The 9,820-nt window shown below is 42.7% G+C and overlaps 1 non-coding gene across 1 annotated transcript; it reads right to left on the reverse strand.

The window, feature by feature from the left end:
• Positions 1–9,119: 9,119 nt before the first annotated feature.
• On the reverse strand, positions 9,120–9,216 carry LOC124704888. The gene has a single exon (XR_007003757.1). It is a non-coding gene; the product is annotated as a small nucleolar RNA Z103 (small nucleolar RNA).
• Between the last annotated feature and the right edge of the window lie 604 nt (positions 9,217–9,820).

The following is a 9,820-nucleotide window of genomic DNA, read 5'->3' on the forward strand; positions in this document are numbered from 1 at the left end:
TAAAATGTCGCGGAAGGTTCTAGAAGGTTCTAGAAAAGTCCGGAAGAAACCACCAAGGAAGGTGGAGTCCACATGGGACTCCACCTCCATGGCCGGCCAACCCTAGTGGGGGAGGAGTCCCAAGTGGACTCCCCTTAGGGGGCCGGCCACCCCCCATATGGGAGGTGGAACTCCCACCTTTGGTGGGAGTCCTAGCTTGGCTAGGTTTCCCTCTCTTATGGAAGGTTTTTGGTTCGGGTCTTATTCGAAGACTTGGACACCAACTCTTGGGGATCCACCTATATAATGAGGGGCCAAGGGAGGGGGCCGGCCACCCCAAGACCACAACCTGGCCGCCCCCCTTGAGTGGCCGGCCACCCCCTCCCAAACCCTAGCCGCCCACCTCTCCTCCATAGCTCCCGCGTGCTTTAGCGAAGCTCCACCGGAGTTCTCCACCGCCACCGACACCACGCCGTCGTGCTGTCGGATTCAAGAGGAGCTACTACTTCCGCTGCCCACTGGAACGGGAGGTGGACGTCGTCTTCATCAACAACCGAACGTGTGACCGAGTACGGAGGTGCTGCCCGTTCGTGGCGCCGAAACCGATCGTGATCAAGATCTTCTACGCGCTTTGCAAGCGGCAAGTGAACGTCTACCGCAGCAACAAGAGCCTCATCTTGTAGGCTTTGGAATCTCTTCAAGGGCGAGACTCGATACCCCCTCGTTGCTACCGTCTTCTAGATTGCATCTTGGCTTGGATTGCGTGTTCGCGGTAGGAATTTTTTTGTTTTCTATGCAACGTTATCCTACAAGTGGTATCGAGCCGTGTCTATGCATAGATGGTTGCACGAGTAGAACACAATGGTTTTGTGGGCGTTGATGCTCTTGTTATCTTTAGTTGAGTACTTTGCATCTTTATGGCATAGTGGGATGAAGCGGCTCGGACTAACTTTACATGACCGCGTTCATGAGACTTGTTCCTCGTTCGACATGCAACTTGTATTGCATAAGAGGCTTTGCGGGTGTCTCGTCTCTCCTACTATAGTAAAGATTCAATTTACTCTTCTATTGACAACATTAGTATCAACGTTGTGGTTCATGTTCGTAGGTAGATTAGATCTATATCGAAAACCCTAAACCACGTAAAATATGCAAACCAAATTAGAGAGCGTCTAACTTATTTTTGCAGGGTTTGGTGATGTGATATGGCCATAATGTGATGATGAATATGTATGAGATGATCATTATTGTATTGTGGCAACCGGCAGGAGCCTTATGGTTGTCTTTAAATTTCATGTTGAGTAGTATTTCAAGGTAGTTGTAATAGTTGCTACATGGAGGACAATCATGAAGACGGCGTCATTGACCTTGACGCTATGCCGACGATGATGGAGATCATGCCCGAAGATGATGGAGATCATGTCCGTGCTTTGGAGATGAAGATCAAAGGCGCAAAGACAAAAGGGCCGTATCATATCACATATGAACTGCATGTGATGTTAATCCTTTTATGCATCTTATTTTGCTTAGATCGCGACGGTAGCATTATAAGATGATCCCTCACTAAAATCTCAAGATAATAAAGTGTTCATCCCTAAGCACCGTTGCCAAGACTTGTCGTTTCGAAGCATCTCGTGATGATCGGGTGTGATAGAATCAACAAGTGCATACAACGGGTGCAAGCCTGTTTTGCACATGCGGATACTAAGGTGGCCTTGACGAGCCTAGCATGTACAGACATGGTCTCGGAACACGTGATACCGAAAGGTAGAGCATGAATCATATGATTGATATGATGAACACTTTGAGTGTTCGCCATTGAAATTACACCTTGTCTCGTGATGATCGGACTATGGTGTGGTGGATTTGGTTCGTGTGATCACTAAGACAATGCGAGGGATATTGTTTTGAGTGGGAGTTCACCTAGATTTTTAATTATGTTGAATTAAAATTTGAAATCAATTTGTCATAAACTTAGTCTAAACTATTGCAAATATATGTTGTAGAAATGGCGTCCCCAATCAATTTTAACCAGCTTCCTAGAGAAAGAAAAGCTTAAGAGCAACGGTAGCAACTTCACCGACCGGTTCCGTCATGTGAGGATCTTCCTCTCCGGCGGAAATCTGCAATATGTGCTTGATGCACCGCTAGGTGATCCTCCTGCAGTAAACTGAAACCGATGAAGTAAAAGCTGTTTACGAGACTCGGAAAACTCGGTACTCTCAAGTTCGGTGTGCCATCCCGTGCAGTCCGGAATCCGATCTTCAAAAACGTTTTGAGCACCACGATCCTCATGAGTTGATGAATGAGCTGAAAGCTATTTTTGAGACTCATGCGGCCGTGGAATGCTATGAAGCATCGAAACATTTCTTCAGCTGTATGATGGAACAAGGCAGCTCCATTAGTGAGCACATGCTCGCCATGACCGGGCATGCGAAGAAACTCAGTGACTTGGGAATAGTGATTCCTAACAGACCGGGGATTAATCGTGTCCTTCAATCACCGCCACCAAGTTACAAGAACTTTGTGATGAACTACAATATGCGTAACATGAACAAGGAGTTACCCGAACTCTTTGGCATGCTAAAAGCTGCTGAGATTGAGATCAAGAAAGAGCACCAAGTGTTGATGGTCAACAAGACCACCAGCTTCAAGAAACAGGGCAAGTCTAAGGGAAAATTCAAGAAGGGTGGCAAGAAAGCTGCCACGCCTCCTATGAAACCTAAGAACGGCCCTAAGCCCGATGCTGAGTGCTATTACCGCAAGGAGAAGGGACACCGGAAGCGTAATTGCTCCAAGTATTTGGCGGATCCGAAGAGCGGCCTTGTCAAGAAGAAGAAAGAAGGTATATCCGATATACATGTTATAGATGTTTATCTCACTCGGTTCTCGTTCTAGTACCTGGGTATTTGATACTCGGTTCGGTTGCTCATATTTGTAACTCGAAACAGGAACTAAAGAATAAACGAAGACTACTGAAAGATGAAGTGACAATGCGCGTTGGAAATGGATCCAAAGTCGATGTGATCGCTGTCGACACACTTCCTCTACATCTACCTTCGGGATTAGTTTTAAGCCTAAATAATTGTTATTTTGTACCCGCGTTGAGCATGAACATTATATCTGGATCTTGTTTAATGCAAGACGGTTATTCATTCAAGTCTGAGAATAATGGTTGTTCTATTTTTATGAATAATATCTTTTATGGTCGAGCACCTGAAAAGAATGGCTTATTTCGTTAGATCTCGATAGTAGTGATACGCATATACATAACATTGATGCTAAACGAATTAAATTGAATGATAATTCTACTTATATGTGGCACTCGTCGTCTTGGTCATATTGGAGTGAAACGCATGAAGAAACTCCATACCGATGGATTACTTGAATCACTTGACTTTGAGTCACTTGATAGATGCGAAGCATGTCTAATGGGAAAAATGACTAAGACTCCATTTTCTCGGTATGATGGAGCGAGCTACTGACTTATTGGAAATCATACATACCAATGTATGCGGACCAATGAGTGTAGCATCGCGCGGTGGTTATCGTTATGTTCTAACCTTCACAGATGATCTGAGTAGATATGGGTATATCTATTTCATGAAACATAAATCCGAAACTTTTGAGAAGTTTAAGGAATTCCAAAGTGAAGTAGAAAATCAACGAAACAAGAAGATTAAATTTCTACGATCTTATCGTGGAGGTGAATATCTGAGTTATGAGTTTGGCATGCATTTAAAGAAATGCGGAATACTTTCACAATTAACACCGCCGGGAACACCACAACGAAATGGTGTGTCCGAACGTCGTAATCGAACTCTATTAGATATGGTTCGTTCTATGATGTCTCTTACTGATTTGCCGTTATCATTTTGGAGTTATGCATTAGAGACAGCCGCATTCACTTTAAATAGAGCACCATCAAAATCCGTAGAAACGACACCGTATGAATTATGGTTTAATAAGAAACCTAAGTCTGTCGTTCCTTAAAGTTTGGGGTTGCGAAGCCTATGTAAAAAAGTTACAACCGGACAAGCTAGAACCCAAAGCGGAGAAATGCATCTTCATAGGATACCCTAAGGAAACTATAGGGTACACTTTCTATCACAGATCCGAAGGCAAAATCTTTGTTGCTAAAAACGGAACCTTTCTTGAGAAAGAATTTCTCACTAAAGAAGTGACTGGAAGAAAAGTAGAACTCGATGAGATTAATGAATCTATACTCGTTGATCAGAGTAGCGCAGTACCGGAAGTTGTACCTGTACCGCCTACACCGGCAACAGAGGAAGCTAATGATAATGATCATGAAACTTCGAACGAGGAAACTATCGAACCTCGCAGATCGACAAGGGAACGTGCCACTCCCGATTGGTATGATCCTTGTCTAAATGTCATGATTGTGGATAACAATGATGAGGACCCCGCGACGTATGAAGAAGCGATGATGATCCCGTATTCCAACAAATGGCAAGAAGCCATGAAATCCGAAATGGGATCCATGTATGATAACAAAGTATGGACTTCGGTAGACTTACCCGATAGCCGAAAGGCTGTCGAGAATAAATGGATCTTCAAGAGAAAAACAGATGCCGATGGTAATATTACTGTCTATAAAGCTCGACTTGTCGCAAAGGGTTTCCGACAAATTCAAGGAGTTGACTACGATGAGACTTTCTCACCCGTAGCGAAGCTAAAATCTGTGAGGATTTTGTTAGCAATAGCTGCATTTTTCGATTATGAGATTTGGCGGATGGATGTCAAAACGGCGTTCCTTAATGGAGACATTGAGGAAGAGTTGTATATGGTACAACCCAAAGGTTTTGTTGATCCTAAAAATGCCGACAAAGTATGCAAACTTCAGCGTTCAATCTATGGACTGAAGCAAGCATCAAGAAGTTGGAACCGACGCTTTGATAAGGTGATCAAAGACTTCGGGTTTATACAAGTGTCATGGAGAGGCCTCGTATTTACAAGAAAGTGAGTGGGAGCTCTGTAGCATTCCTGATATTATATGTAGATGACATATTATTGATTGGGAATGATATAGAACTATTAAGCAGTATAAAAGATTATTTGAATAACAGTTTTTCAATGAAAGACCTTGGTGAAGCATCGTATATATTAGGCATCAAGATTTATAGAGATAGATCAAGACGCCTAATAGGACTATCACAGAGTACATACCTGGACAAGATTCTAAAGAAGTTTAGAATGGACGAAAGTAAGAAAGGGTTTTTACCTATGTTACCAGGCAAGGTCTTGAGTAAGACTCAAGGACCGGCTACGGCAGAAGAAAGAGAAAGGATGAGTCAGATCCCCTATGCTTCGGCAGTAGGCTCTATTATGTATGCCATGCTATGTACAAGACCGGATATAGCACATGTTGTTAGTTTGACTAGCAGATATCAAAGTGATCCAGGAATGGAGCACTGGACAGCGGTCAAGAATATCCTGAAATACTTGAAAAAACTAAGGATATGTTTCTTTGTTATGGAGGTGACCAAGAGCTCGTTGTAACAAGTTACACCGATGCAAGTTGGAACACTGATCCTGATGACTCTAAGTCACGATCCGGGTACGTGTTTATATTGAATGGTGCTGCAGTAAGCTGGGCAAGCTCGAAGCAAGGTGCACGGTGGCGAAGTCTTCAACAGAATCGGAGTACATAGCGGCTTCGGAGGCTTCATCGAAGCGGTATGGATGAAGAGGTTCATTGTAGAGCTCGGTGTGGTTCCTAGTGCATTGGACCCACTAGTCATATACTCGTGACAACATGGGTGCCATCGCCAATGCACAAGAACCAAGGTCACACAAGAGGCTGAAGCATATCAAGCTGCGTTACCACTCGATTCGCGAGTACATCGAAGATGGAGAAGTAAAGATTTGCAAAGTACACACCGATCCGAATGTAGCAGATCCGTTGACTAAAGCTCTCCCTAGGGCAAAGCATGACCAACACCCGAATGCCATGGGTGTTAGGTTCCTTACAATGTAATCTAGATTATTGACTCTAGTGCAAGTGGGAGATCGTTGGAGATATGCCCAAGAGGCAATAATAAAAGTGGTTATTATATATCTTTATGTTTATGATAAATATTTATATACCATGCTATAATTGTATTAACCGAAACATTGATACATGTGTGATATGTAAACAACAAAGAGTCCCTAGTATGCCTCTTAACTAGCTTGTTGATTAATGGATGATTAGTTTCATAATCATGAACATTGGATGTTATTAATAACAAGGTTATATCATTGTATGAATGATGTAATGGACACACCCAATTAAGCGTAGCATAAGATCTCGTCATTAAGTTATTTGCTATAAGCTTTCGATACATAGTTACCTAGTCCTTATGACCATGAGATCGTATAAATCACTTATACCGGAAAGGTACTTTGATTACATCAAACACCACCGCGTAAATGGGTGGCTATAAAGGTGGGATTAAGTATCCGGAAAGTATGAGTTGAGGCATATGGATCAACAAGTGGGATTTGTCCATCCCGATGACGGATAGATATACTCGGGCCCTCTCGGTGGAATGTCGTCTAATGTCTTGCAAGCATATGAATAAGTTCATAAGAGACCACATACCACGGTACGAGTAAAGAGTACTTGTCAGGAGACGAGGTTGAACAAGGTATAGAGTGATACCGAAGATCAAACCTCGGACAAGTAAAATATCGCGAGACAAAGGGAATTGGTATTGTATGTGAATGGTTCATTCGATCACTAAAGTCATCGTTGAATATGTGGGAGCCATTATGGATCTCCAGATCCCTCTATTGGTTGTTGGTCGGAGTGAGTACTCAACCATGTCCGCCTAGTTCACGAACCGTAGGGTGACACACTTAAAGTTGGATGTTGAAATGGTAGTACTTGAATATGGAATGGAGTTCGAATATTTGTTCGGAGTCCCGGATGAGATCCCGGACATCACGAGGAGTTCCGGAATGGTCCGGAGAATAAGATTCATATATAGGATGTCATTTTATGTGAATTAAAATGTCGCGGAAGGTTCTATGGAAGGTTCTAGAAGGTTCTAGAAAAGTCCGGAAGAAACCACCAAGGAAGGTGGAGTCCACATGGGACTCCACCTCCATGGCCGGCCAACCCTAGTGGGGGAGGAGTCCCTAGTGGACTCCCCCTTAGGGGGCCGGCCACCCCCCATATGGGACACTACAAGAAATCTGCCATAAGTTGACAAAATAGAGGTGTCACTGAAACGTCTCTAATGGCTACTTGTGACGTTATTGTGACGACTTTCAAAACGTCGAAAGCTGGGAGTCAGCAGTGAGTGCTTAAGACGTTCCACTTGAAAACGTCGTAGAGCTTTGTGACGTTTTAAAATGTCACTGACGGTATGACATTCCCAAAACGTCATGGGCACCTGCCCCGAGTCCAGCGTGGCAATCCGACGTGGCAAAATTATGACGAAACCAAAACGTCTTAATTCGAAATCAGCCCGGTCCAATTCCGTATTCTACATGGGCCGAGCCCAATAATTCCAGCCTTTTACCGTAAGCATTGGCCTTTGTTTTGGTCCATTTCTGTTTTGGGCCTTAGCCTTTTTGCACCCTTTTTCTATTTTGGGCCTCACCATTTTTACAGCCTTTCTCTATTTGGGCCTTAGCCTTTTACGATACATTTATTCTTGGGTTGGTCAGGTTTATATTAACAAGATTAGACAATATATAAACATCAACACATGATGAAATCTTCCATATAAGAGCAGTAACTGAATATATTACAATATTTCCACAAATCAAATATATATACAAGAAAGACACTGACAACAGATTCATATTTGTACTACAGATTCATTAGAGTTGTCTTCAGGTTCTCCAGCATGCATCGACAATGATGTTGCACGAGTTATCTTCAGGCTCTCCACCTACAGGTTGTTCCGCAGCAACTCATCCTACACCACCCAGAAACAGCGCTTCAGGTCAACCCAAGTGAAATAAGCATCAAGGAACGTACACAGCAAACTCTTCTGCACATCAAGACACAACAATCAGAGAGTTGCTAAGCAAGCATAAAGTGGGCGTGAAGATGTGATATTTATCATTAGTGTCCACACTACCCTTAATAACAACCTAGCACTCAGACCCAACGAACCAAAGATTCTACTACGTGCTGAAACAAAAAAATTATAACAATCCATGATGAGGAGAAGGGATACCTCACTATGGCCATGCGGGAAGTTACAAACATTTAAAACAATGTAGAGTGTGCAGATATGCAGATGCATGGATGCGTACAGCGTGCTGCGCGCTTAAGTACATGGAGATGGCTACGGGCTGTGCAAAATTAATTAGCAAAAGTAACGAAATGAAACACTAGATGCAGATCATGTTCTTTAGAAACAAGCATTGAAATCATTTAGCAAAAGTAAATAATTCAGGGACTACTTAATAACTAGCATCCAGATCATGCAACAAGTTTAAAAGTTAAAAGACTACTATAACACACAGGTGGTATCAAATTTGCTTGTGGAACAAATACAGGTGGTATACGTAGCTTCAGGTGGTATACATAGCCTGGGAGGTACCAGTGATCATGTTCTTGATGAAGTCACGGTGACCAGGAGCAGCAATAACGGTGCAGGAGTTGATAAGCAAAAGTACAAGGCAAATGATTCTGGATAGCGAAGTGATCTTATGAAGACAAAGTTAGCAACATCAAGAATTATTACCTCGCTGATTCTGGATTAAACAAAGACCATGCTCAGCCAATTCAAGTGAATAATAATACTTAGCTAATTCATCTAGTGCATCAAACTAACTATTGCACTACCGCTACGTGTACATAAGAACAACTTGCAGGTTACACCGATTTAGTAAGATACAACATCAGCATGTTAGCGAGCGTAATATGAAGTTATTAACAATAAGAAGGATACAGTCCTCGAAGAAGCTCCTGATCTCAGCGAGGCGGTAGGGAGGGAGCTCCTTGATGTCGTTGAAGTGCCTGTACTCTGGGTCGTCAGCGCAGATGGCGGTGATCTTGTCGTCAGCCTCGCCCTGTTCGTTTAGAAATGTGAATGTCTGATATTAAGAACTGGATCGAAAAACAAACCAAGAAAGTTTTGGTCCAGTGAGACTCCAACCATATCTTGACAGTATGTGTTTATCAAAAATTCTTGATTGGGTTTTTCAGAAGAGAAATTATAGCGCTCAGTACGTTCATTGTCGATCATCTGGGGAAAGGATCATCATATCCACCGAACAAAGCAGTACATCAAGAATAGAGCTAGGACCAGCCCCAAAAAACACTTAAGAACACCATTTAATAAGCAAAGTTAGCTGCTCAATATAAAGCACTACATCCAATTCAGTATGTTCAACATTATTTCCTACATGGCTTAGATACTTTCAGGTTAAGAAATTAGGTGAGCTGCATCGCTTGTAAAGTTAACTGTGTATTATCTAGAGAAAGTATCACATACTAATCCAAGTTCACACCATTATAAATACATAATTATCATCTAGAGAGAGAAAACACAATCCACATATTATTTGCCAATGAAATCAATTAGTATTACATCTTAGAAGCATGCAGGACAGATCATTCTCCCTTTCCCACAACCTAGCCGCTTGACTAGTGAAAGTAAAAGAAACCACAGCTCCTACATGACTTACTACGTCGCATCTATTCCAAGATAAGGTCAGAGATCACCCACTCCACTCTAGGTTCTAGATTCTAATTGACCAGACAAGGGCGGCGACCATGATGCACACCAGTATGAGAATACTCCACTTTCACCTACCGTTGTGCATTTTTACCGGAAAAGAGGGCGACGTGTACGAGCGGAATCTCGCGACCGCA

The sequence above is a fragment of the Lolium rigidum genome, chromosome 3, assembly GCF_022539505.1.
Source record: "Lolium rigidum isolate FL_2022 chromosome 3, APGP_CSIRO_Lrig_0.1, whole genome shotgun sequence".
Lineage (NCBI taxonomy): Eukaryota > Viridiplantae > Streptophyta > Magnoliopsida > Poales > Poaceae > Lolium > Lolium rigidum.